The following is a 12,181-nucleotide window of genomic DNA, read 5'->3' on the forward strand; positions in this document are numbered from 1 at the left end:
TATGAAGCATGCATGACTGCAACCGAGAGACACATGAGTGCATCATGTGGTGTGCACAACTGTGAGGCCGAATGGTAGACAGCATTTGCACACATAGGCAGGTAGAGACGGTCAGAAAAGGATTTATGTGAATTCTGTACTTGTTCCAGCAGAAAGTTTGTAGCATGTAAACAGGAAACTGGTAGTAGAAAACCCATTGTGGCTGAAAGAGTAGAAGGTGTTGGTTTACTTTGAACTGTGCTCTGCTCGCTTTGATCCACACAAGGTGTTTGAATCTAAGTTTGAACAAACGACTTCATTTAGATTTTTTTTGTAGCTTGAGAATTTACTTGCACTTTATGGTATTTATGATAGTGAAAGGGGTGCGTGTGTGCGTCTTCAAGCCTTGGGGGTTCATACATTATTCAGTCTTAGACATTAAAGATGTAGATGTGGTCAGACATATTCAGGAAAGAGTACTCACCCACACACACTTACATGCACAAGCATGCAAACACAGACTTTTGTTTGTAGTTAATAACCTCCGCAAAGATTTTTCACCTACACTCCAGTTAGATTTTTTTAAAGTTTCTGAATAAATCTATCAAAAGCATACATTACGGTCTGAATCTTAGATCAGACAGATATATTGACAAAAGATAAAGGAGAGAAAAATAGGACAAAAAAAGAGTGGGTTGCAGGGTTGAGGCTGTGTGTTTTTGTGTGAGTGCATGAAATGTGTCTCAAGGAGCTGAAATTTCACAGCTCAGTGACTCTGTCACTGCACACCTGCTCACTGAGATGGAGGGAGGGAGGAAAAAGAGGAAAATCGTTGGTGAGGTGAGGAGGTTTGGAGTGTCGTGGATTTGAAAATACACTCAGAGAATTAAGGGATGCAAACAAAAGGAATATTTGTAGATAAAAATACACTTCACTGCAGCAGTTTTTTTAAATACTGGAGAAGGGATACGTGTTTCAGCAACTATCGCACTACACCTTCCATATGGAAACTTGGACACCCTTGTGTGATTATTTGATAACACATGAACATGTCTGAGGATGTGCTCATGGTTCTTATCAGCCACCTTAGAGGGTTCTCCACAAGCCTCGAACTTGGCCAGTGGGAATTTCTGCCTTTCAGCTAAGCAGAGTTGGGAGATACAATCTGCTTCTCAAGTGGTGATCCAGTTTAACTAAAGAGTGTTGGGTGGGTTTGATGTCAGAGCTCTGTGGAGGCCAGGTAGTTATTCCACAACACTCAGTGTTCTCGTCATAGTTTGCAGCACCATTGCTCTTTCTTTTTTCCCCCCACCATAATAATACTTGAAAGGAGAAATTAAAGAAAGAGAGGGAGTTAAGAGGGAGAAAAGGAGAGAGTTTGAAAAGATAGACGCCAATAGCCTGCATCTGTGGAGAGAAAAGAAAGCACACTGCGGCATTGCACGGGATCGTCAGGAGCACCTGCAGAAACATGAATGGAAAGAAACAAACAAAAAACAAACAGCAACAACATCACCAGCAGCAAGTATATGAGAAGGAAAATCGCTGGAGTTAATGATTATCTCTAAAGCCAAAAGTCACATTGTAATTGTGGGGTGAGCATGTGAGTGAATGAATGCTTGGGCATATGTGTAAAGTGATCAGACACATTTACCATTCAGGGATGCCACACCCATCTATCAAAAACAGGGGAAGTGGCCTTAAACTAGAAACACTTTTCCCCTATTCTAACAGATGGTTAAGATTAGTTGGAGGTGAAATATCCTTTAATTGATAATTGCATGCACTGCTCATTTAGAAAGAACTAGTGATAAGAATTTCTTCACCCGAGTCAGCAAAGGTTGAAGGAAATTAGCACAGTCATCCAAGTGGAAATAGAAAGAGTAAAAAAGTGTTCTTACACCATCAGAACCTTCAATAGACATAGATAGAAAGGTCTTGGGTCAGTTCACTTAGTTTTTAAACAATGCATCCAAAAAAACACAAAGGAAGAGGAGGAAAACAGCAAAGAGGAAAAAGGGAAAGATCAAGGAGACAAGACCCAGACCAGAGGTGGGCTGCTGCTGCAGAATGATTTTTGGTTTTCTGTATTAACATATTTCCTTTTATTCTATACATTGGTTTGTAAGTTGTACAGTATGATTGAGAAGATTAAGGGATAAAACATTGGTAATTCTAAATATTTTTGCAATTTAGAAAAAACTGTAACAAGATCTTAGACCCTGAATTTGCCTATAATGGCACGAGCTATCTCTCCTCTGTTAAAAGGCAAAAATCTAATGCTTTATAAACACCTAAAGCAAATCAAAACTGGTTTACTTTGCTGTGTCAGGTACACAAACACAACCTTGTTGGGAGGAGTTATCAGAGTAAAACCTTCCCTGCAACTTTCCCACAAAATTCAGTGTCAGAAGTTTGCAACTGTACATTTAAACAAGCCTGATGCATTCTGGAACTAAGTCCAGAGGACTGATAGGTTTAAAATAGAACTTAATGAAAACAATTTGTCTCCAGCTGTTAGGCACAGGGGTTCAGTTACCACGCCGTGGGCTTGTGTTGCAGCAAATGGCACAGGGAAAAATTCAGTGGAGGAAGGAATGGATTTAACTGAATACCAGTGAATTATAGAGACAGACGTCACAGTGTTTGTAGAAAAGAAAAGAAAAGAAAAGACAAGCTGAAGATGAAGAGTGTTGCTTTTTTTTTTTACGATGATCCTAAACACGCCTCATTACCCAAAGTAGAACATCTCAAGAGGAGAAGTTGAAGGTTTTGCCACGACCCTCACAATCATGTAACAAAAGCGTATTAAAAAACATCAAAGAAATGTGTCATCTTTACCTTTCTTGAAATGATGTTATTCCTTTTACTCCTTCAGCGAACCAAAATAAAAAACCTCACAAGTATTTGAAAACTCCCAAACTTTTACATGCCACTGTAGGCCTTTTTAACAAAACATATTTTGACATGTCACTGAAAGAAATATGCGGGCACTGCAAATGATTGACTGAATTCCATGGAAGTGCTGCTGTAAAACATACTGTGGATGCTTGAACAATTTTTACATTTAGTGACATGCCTTTTACCCAAACAAGGTTTGGGAATGATTTCAGTGGAATCTTGAATGTTGTGCTCCTCTGTCTCGCTCCATCATGACTCAGTGATAGGATAAGATGAAACATTCTCATTTGGTTATATTATCCCATTTATTCAAATGGGAAAAAAAATTGATGTGTGTGTGTGTGTGTATGTGATGTGGATAGAATTTTAGGCCTGTGCCGCAATCTGCTTTGTGCAGAGCTTAGTGTTTATGGGTGTGTATATGAGTGTGAGTGAATTTGTTTTGAGAGATGGAGACAGAGCATGCAGGGGTGAAGGGAGGGCTATCATGCAAAGCAGACGTTTTGAGCATAGCTGCGACTATAAGGTCAGTGTTTTAGCCCCAGGATGAGAAGCTAATAGGAGAGTAATGACAGAGAGGGAAACTGAGAACAGCAGATAAGGTGGACTGAAACAAAATGGCCATCACTGAGAGGGCTGATTACAGAGCGAGTGCGCTGGCGTCAGCGACAAAAAGAGGGAAAAGAAAGAGAAAAAATGGGGAGGGGTGGGAGACAGAACAAGATAAGGGACGTAAAAAATGCATGGGTGTTTTGACCTCAAACCTACTGTGTGTTATATTCATAGAATTCTCTGCAACTACATTGCAAGGTGACCCTTTTGATATCGAAGACTCCCAAAGAACAAGATTCTGAATCTTTTTTTGCTTTTTAGTTTTCATATTCGTAAAATATTCTCCAAAGAGAAACTTCCAGCACTGACTTTTGAAGCCTGAACAAATATGGTATGTGTGCTTTAACAAATTCATTAAGTTTGATTTTTTTTTCAAGCTGGGTTTTTTACATTTTAGCATCCACCTCCCCATGATGGAAAATACTGCAGTTTCAAGTTCTAAGTCAGGGGATAACAAGAGTTTTCTTCATCTTTATTTGAAACAGCAAGAGTCACATGTAACACGATGAAGTTGGTGGATATACAGAGCTCCTTTGTACAGCTCAGGAAATAAGAAAACATTTTTAACAGTCGCTTGACTATTATGTATAATGAGAGCTGATGACAAACTTTTTGGGAATGGGGTTTGCGCACCCCCTTGTGGTCCCTAACACACATTACACCAAACAGTTGCAACATTCAGACCAGTCCAGCTATCCTCGAATCTGGAAGCCCGAATGAAGTTCATACATGCCAAATGAAGGTACCAGGAAGGTACCTCAAGGGGGCAGGTGGTTGGCCAGATTGAGTGTCCTCCAAACTCAGCTTTTTTTCCCTTGGGCTGCTAGAGGTTCTGAAATCCAGACTCTGAAATGTATCATTTGAAAAATACTCAGTAGGAAAATATTGGTACATTTCAAGTAAAAAATAAATGGAAATGGAATTTTTTTTTATCATTCTTTGTGAAGATGTTTAGTGAATTAAACCCATTTTGAAATTTTTTTTATGGTTTGTCAGTCACTGTTTACAGAGTACTTTATTGTACGATGCACTATAATACATTGCAACTGATTAAAGCCTTGAAAGATGACAACTGAGTGCAGAAAAAATGTCACTCCCACCGTTTCAGATAAAAATGAACACTGCAAGGTCGACAGGGTTTGAGTTTATTGTCGGACGGTTGTGATGGATTAGATTACAGCTACTAATTTCAGTCCACATGTTCTGACATCACAGAGAATGTCTAATTCACCCTGTATTGTCAAAATAGAGATATGAAAGTGGATAAAACCCTATGAATGCATCTTTTGTGATGTTGAGACTACGTCAGACAAAAGGTTATTGGGACAGTGTCACATTTATTTACTTAACCTTATCTCTTATTGCAATCACAGGGACCTTGATCCAGAGAGCTAAAGGATAAATTGCGTACATTTTGTCTTCTAGGTCCATTTAAATATAAATTACTCAAGTCTCCTGACATGCTCCACCCAAGAGTCAAGTTTCAAGATGGCTCAATTCGCTGAGGCCTGGACTGCTTTCTTTTTTAAAAAAGACGGGAAGAAAGATGAGGAGTCCTTATCAAAAATATTGTTTCTGTTTATGCTTGTTTCAACAATCCACCCATTTAGGATTCAAGCTTCTCGTTGTAATATTCCAATATTAATTTCTCATTGCTTTTAACCCACACTCAAGGCTGAGACAGGAATCTGCTCCCACATACCGCCAAGCTTTGCTCCAGGAGCCACATACAGTTTGACTCAGTTCGTTCATATTCTGCCTCTATGAGTGTGCTGACCAGACCGTTACACCTCACAGTCATGACTACTGGCACCTGGCACCTTATTTAGAGGGGACCTTTACTGTCAGATAATTTATGCCTCTCATATATTTCTCACATTGCAACATCCCGTTTGCACAGTATATTTTCAGCTCTCTCCTGTCGGAAACACTTTTTTTTTGTTAGAATGCCTTCTATTATTTTTTGTTATATATTTCCTTCACTTACTGTGCATGCATACTCTAATCATGACCACAGGATGACCTATTTTCTAAGTACAACTAGCTAAGACTAATGCAATCTGTTCCAACATAGCTGAGGTGAATGATTTATTAAGTAGCTATGGCTGCTTAATAAACCACCCACATGAGTTTATATAAGCCTGGGATATTCTGATAACAGTGGCATGTTTTACTTTATTCAGTTCAGGGCTGACTCTATTGTATTTTTAGTTTTATAAAGCTCCAGATGTTTTCAGAGTGTGACAGGTCTGAACTGCAGGCAGATTAACCATGTTGTTGTTAGATGCGCAGGCTGTGGCTCCACGATTTCCAAAAAGGAGATGAAATTTTGAGTTGTCTGACTGTAAAACAAAATTGAATCTATTTTTGTTCATGTCCAGTTCTCTGTAAAAATCTTGAGTCACTGCTAATATCTTTATGTTTTGCTTTGGAAGAACCAGACTTTCTTGTAATTTCTTAAAGTGATCTTGGACAATAGTTCTCTAGACTTTAATCAATTTGAGTCCAATCCTTTAACCCGACCGTTGTGTTTGTTAAGCCACTTAACACCGATCTATGTATTATTCAATCACAAAGAAAAGCACTCAACCAAAGGAATGAACAACTGTTGTGTACACAGGCAATTTAGCAAAGTTTGAGTAACACAGTTTGACAGACATAACGTAATATTTTTGCACCCACAAGATGACTCACAAACAAATATTATCTGAAAACTGTGAAAAAGGTCTGAGGTATGCCACATGACAAAAGAACTAGATTGAAAATCGGTGGCAATAGATCTTATGAAGTGATGAATCCTCCCCAGGCGCCAGACCTCAACAATATTGAAGAAGTGTCGGATCATCTAATAGAGAAAAAGATCAAAAGGCAGCCAACATCCATAGAAAAGCTTTGGAATGTCCTTCAAGAGGCCTGTAGAACTATTCCTGACTACTTAAGACTACTTAAAGAAAGGACAGAAAGCTTGCCTAAGAGGGTTCAGACTGTGCTGAAGAATAAAAATGGCCATGCCAAATGTTGTGTGCCAACTTTGTTAGAATTTTACATTCTAAATCCATTAATGTCTGCACATGTCCCAAAATAAAAGCTCTGCATCTGTTTTACTGGTAATATACAAAGAAATGAAGGCTTGCTTCAGGCTTTTGCACAGAAGTGCGTGTAGAGATTTCTCTTGATTTTCTGACTCTTGTAATGATGTTATACACTGTACACGAAAGAAATCCCCAAATTGTACACCAAGAAAATATATTCTTACATTTCTAAACAAAGTTGAATTGCTTGAGTATTTATTCTTGCTGTTTTACAGAGTGGTGACCCCCTTCTGATGTTTACTGGAACTCTGAACTGAGCCTAAGTAGTAACAAGGGACAACAAACAATGTTTCATGTTGTTGTCCTGCACCAAACATTTCACTCAAGTTGTTGTTAGGATTGTTTCCTGTTGTAAGTAGAATAGGAAAAATTGTGACTCGATTTCCCTGACTTTTCCCTTTGTGAACAAGTAAAAATTGTCATAAAAAGTGAATACTTTAAACAAAAACACATCAGAAAACCAAATGCAAAAGGGAAAACTAACTTGAAGCCCTTCAGGCAGCTTATAGAGCTCTATTTCAGAGCACAAATCAGAGACATATGGTTTCTGGCCCCAAAGCCACTCTTCAGGGTCTGTGGCTGAAAACAGGAAGTTCGCTCTCTCGGATCTGCATGGCATGAACATTCATGCATGGACAGAGCAGCTGTAACACAACAGAACATACTAGATTGGACGAGGCACACAGAGGAGAAATGACGGTACTTTACAGAAACGATATGCTTGCACCACCTTTGTCTTTGCAAATACTGACTTGCTGCTGTATTAATGTTTGAAACCTTTGAAGCACAAGCTAAAGCACCTTATCATACGTGTGTCTAAACCACAAGAGTTTCCGCTTTCCAAAGTAACTAGAATGGTGCATCGATGCTGATTTGAGACAAACAGAAAATTGTGTAGGAGGCAGAATAAAAAAACCAAAACACATTTTGATTGTCATGCGTAGCTTGAGTATTTGGATGCTTTCTTTTGCTTTTTTCGGTATAGTTATTGAAATCAAATTGAAATAAAATTTTATACACGTTTTTTTTGGGGGGGGGGGGTTGCTTTCACCATAACAATACTTCAGTACTTATTAGCACACTCCCCTCCTTTACTTCACCTAGTCCATCTTTCACTCCAAGAGTACCCACATAAACACCAAAATGTCTCACCTATTGTTATAATACAGACATTGATGAGAAAAAGGCTTATTTGGAGGAAACTTCTTACGGAGCTCGAAATCACCTAAATACAGCTTTCGACATTGAAGAAATTCAATATAAAATCAATATTTGGACTAGTTGAGTATAGAGCTATTGAACAAATTAGTTTACGTATTTTTTTTGTTCAATCTTGGTGTTAGCCCAATTCTTTCATTGGAAGCCCAAGAACAAGCTGGTGAAATCTTAAATTAAACAAAGTATTTATTCGTGGTCACATGTGAAGTTTAGCAGTGCTGGACTCCGTCAGACAGCGCCCCGATATCCGGAAACATTTCATATTTATGTTCACCTTTATCTCACAGAGGTTGTACTTACACTCGACAAAGTATAATTGAACATTTGCTAGTGATGTGAGCAGGCCATCCACCGTCTTTGTCATGTTCTTTGGATGTGATAAGCGATGTGTGTGTGTGAGTGTTGTTTCAGGCGTGTACCTACTGTACCAGACCTATCTGACCTAATAGAGACGCTTTATCTGACAAAGTTATTTTATCCCGCTACGTCATCTTAAAGTCTTGGACATACATTGCGTTTGTATGAGCGTTTGTATGAGTGTACACGTACAAACTAGGAACATAGATTATTTAGTGAACTACAAAATATGAATACATAAAGTCTAAGAATAAAGGCAATTTATAACATTGGTCTACTAAAAAGGTTAAAAAACATTTTTGTTTACAATCCTAAACAAAGATATTAATAGATACAAACTTTACTGCAATTCTACTATTTGTCCTCTAGATGTCAGTATAGGGAATGAAGCACAGTCTCCGTTTTTTTGTCCAACTATAAAAAAGAAAGTTTGTATTTACATTGTTTTCCTTACCCAGTTCAAATTGATTCCATACAGACACAAACTTGAGTACCCCAGTAAAACATTTGTTTGTGTAGTTTTTTTTTTTTTTATCTCGACATACATGAAATCTTTACCTTTTGGTGTCATTTGTATCCCCACCACCCTGACCTATACAACACAAAGTCCTTTGCTTCCACATGACTGCCCATTTTTCTAAACCTCTATTTCGCCTTGATTTTTTTTTTCTTTTCTCGTGCACAGACACACAATGACGACGGCAGCTCTCCACGGGAGAGTTTTGCCACACTCTGTAGATTGGATGTCCCAGGGTGATAAACTATTGATATGGGGCTCGGGTAACACACCTGATATCTGCGGGGAAAGGGAATGGTGGAAGGGGGGAGGGTACAGGCAGAAAGACAATATCATCAGAAGAATATCAATATCATCAGAGGGGGTGAAATGGGGAGAACAGAGAGAAAAGAGAAAATAGTGCACGGAGATGCACGGTGAGCAAAGAGTGAAGGCAAGAGCCAGTTAACAGACTCAAAGATGCTCCGGGTCCATGTGCAGGCCCGTTTTGGATTGGATGGCTCAGTGGATGCTCAGGCCAAGTGGCCAATAGCTGAGTTGCATATTGTGATGACTCAGAGCATAGCTGAGGAAATGGGATGGAGGGCAGTGAATGTATCGAAAGAGATGAGCTGTGTTTGTATGTGTGTGGAGGACAGATTACAAATGGATCACTGTTAGAGAAGAAACATCCGTTTGTCTTTAACTACGCACAACATGGCCTTGCTGTCAAATCCCCCATCTCACCCCCCTTCCCCAAATTACTTTGCATTCCCCCTTGCTTTTAGTGGGCTTGCTTATATGTGTTTACAATGTAAACAGAATGACTTCTTTGTATGACAGTTAAACTCCATCGTCAGCACAATGTCGGAGAACCCACCCCTTAAATTCTTCATCTTCTCCTCCTTTCTGCCTGATAAGCATCTGTCCTTTCCTTGACTGTTTGCAGGTGGGGACTTAACCCTACACCTTTTCTTCCCAACTGCTCCATGACTACTGCTTTCTCTGCTCCACTCGGTACAATACGTGTATGGTGCTGTGTGCCAGAATTCGAGGGATTTGATGACTAAAACAACCAATTGCTACATTATAAATCACTTAGTACTGTTTAAAATTTCTAGTGGGAAATACAACACATACAAAAACAATGACCTGGTGCAGGTGATGTAATGAAATGGTTTGGAACATTATTGATCTCGGGACAATAGTTAGTAATTATGGGAATAAAGATATACACAACAGGGCTAATTCAGCTACAAGCCTTTTAAGTAGGACAAAGTGATGTAGTCCAGGAACTTTATCCTCCAGCCTTCAGTCATCAATCTGTACAGACACACACACACACACACAAAAAGTAAACTGAAAGATAAACCCTTGGATGTGTAATGGATGTTTAAACCAGTGCTAAAATTTCTAAAAGTAGTGTCATATAATATAATACCCTGTCATTCTGTCATTCTTACACACCTATAGACGATCTAAAAATATAAACTGTGGGAGATATTCACTGCGCACTTCCACTCAAGTTCTGCACTTAGGTGAAAAACTGAGATATTTGTACTTTATCTAAGTTTTTTCTTTTTCTTTCTACCTCTTCTTTAGATCTCTGACGGAAGTATTATGCAGTTTATTTTATGTGGTAGCTGCTGTTTAATAGTTGCTTTACCTAAGAAAAGTACAACAACAACATCCTGCTTTTACATTAATGCATGTATAAGCTGATATTAATATAATCCCTATATATATACACACACACACACAGGATGGCCATAACTTATGAATTATTTCCTTGTGCCACCTAAATATATCAGCCTAGTCAGGACCACCCCTCATGTCTTCTATGTTGTCTCCAATGAGTCAGGCTTTCTTGTAATCTTTTAAAGTGGTCTTAAGCAATAGTTCTCTGGGCTTTCTGAAGGTTTTTTAAAGTTTTATTTTGGACATCGGCTGCTTTTGTCACTTTGACCAAGTCATTTAACAATGACCCGTGAATCATTCATGCATAGAAAAGGCACATGTGTGAAGGGATGAACCAGTGTCGTATCCACATGACAATTTAAAATGGCATTTTAAGACTTTTTGTTTACTACCAGTGTCACAAAGACATACATCATTTGTTCCCATCTCTTTCGTTCCAACAGTTTGGAGGATAATGCTAACCCCCACCCCCCCTCAAAAAAAAAGAATTGGTAGGTCTCAACTCTCCACACCTGATGAGCTAAGAGATGCCCTTCAGAAAAAAGAAATAAGTCCAGTGTTAGCCCGATTCTTTCATTGGAAGCCCAAGAACAAGCTGGTGAAATCTTAAGTTAAACAAAGAATTTATTCGTGGTCACATGTGAAGTTTAGCAGTGCTGGACTCGGAGTGATAGAGCCCTCGCAGGGCCTCCGTCAGACAGAGCCCCGATATCCGGAAACATTTCATATCTATGTTCACCTTTATCTGTACTTAGTGTACTTACACTCGACAAAGTATAATTGGACATTTGCTAGTGACATGAGCAGGCCATCCACCGTCTTTATCATGTTCTTTGGATGTGATAAGCGATGTGTGTGTGTGAGTGTTGTTTCAAGCGTTTATCTACTGTACCAGACCTATCTGACCTAATAGAGACGCTTTATCTGACAAAGTTATTTTATCCTCCTATGTCATCTTAAAGTCTTGGATATACATTGCGTTTGTATGAGCAGAGTGTAAACGTACAAACTAGGAACATAGATTATTTAGTGAACTACACAATATGAATACATAAAGTCTAAGAATAAAGCCAATTTATAACACCAGTAAAGACCTGAAGCAGAGACCCAACTGGCTCCTAACTTGATTCATGGGCGGCCAGGAAAGCCAGATTTTGATCCCACCATGCAATACCATCTCACAATGGCTTGATTTATCAGTATGACAATGATCCCAAACTGCTAACGCAGCGAAGGCCAATCTGAACAGAAAATACATGATGAAAAAACATCAATCACGTTTTGGCTACTTCTGAAAATAGTTCTTTATATCACCGAAGCAGTGTGGGATTAGCTTGACATAGAGAGTAACAAAAGACAAAAAAAGAACGTTAGAGTGTCCTAAAAAGTAAATGACAGGAGTGCCTGTAGCAGAGGGTTTGTGTTGTGTTGAAGAATAAAAGTACTCATACCAAACACTGATTTTCAACTTTGTTAGAATTGTGCAAACTCTGGTTGATAAAACAAAAAAATAGAAAAAACAGTTTGTTTCTAGAACAAGGGGAAACAGGGAAAGGCTCAAAGCTTTTAATCATGTATGTCACATTAAGATAAGTGCAGCTGTTCTGGCCTCCTTTATCCCTCCAAACAAACTAATGACCTCAACTCTCATCTCAAAATTGACAGTATCAACAGTCATGGAGTCATCTGTAAAATACCTGTATTGGCTGTTAAAAACATACTCCCTTCCCTTATTGTGCCTCAGTCATCCAACCACTCTGTCAGTTTTTTTTTTTACCCCCCCTCTGCCACTCCCTTTCTTTCCATCTTGGAACACCTCTAGCCCCGC

This window comes from Odontesthes bonariensis, chromosome 4, assembly GCF_027942865.1.
Source record: "Odontesthes bonariensis isolate fOdoBon6 chromosome 4, fOdoBon6.hap1, whole genome shotgun sequence".
Lineage (NCBI taxonomy): Eukaryota > Metazoa > Chordata > Actinopteri > Atheriniformes > Atherinopsidae > Odontesthes > Odontesthes bonariensis.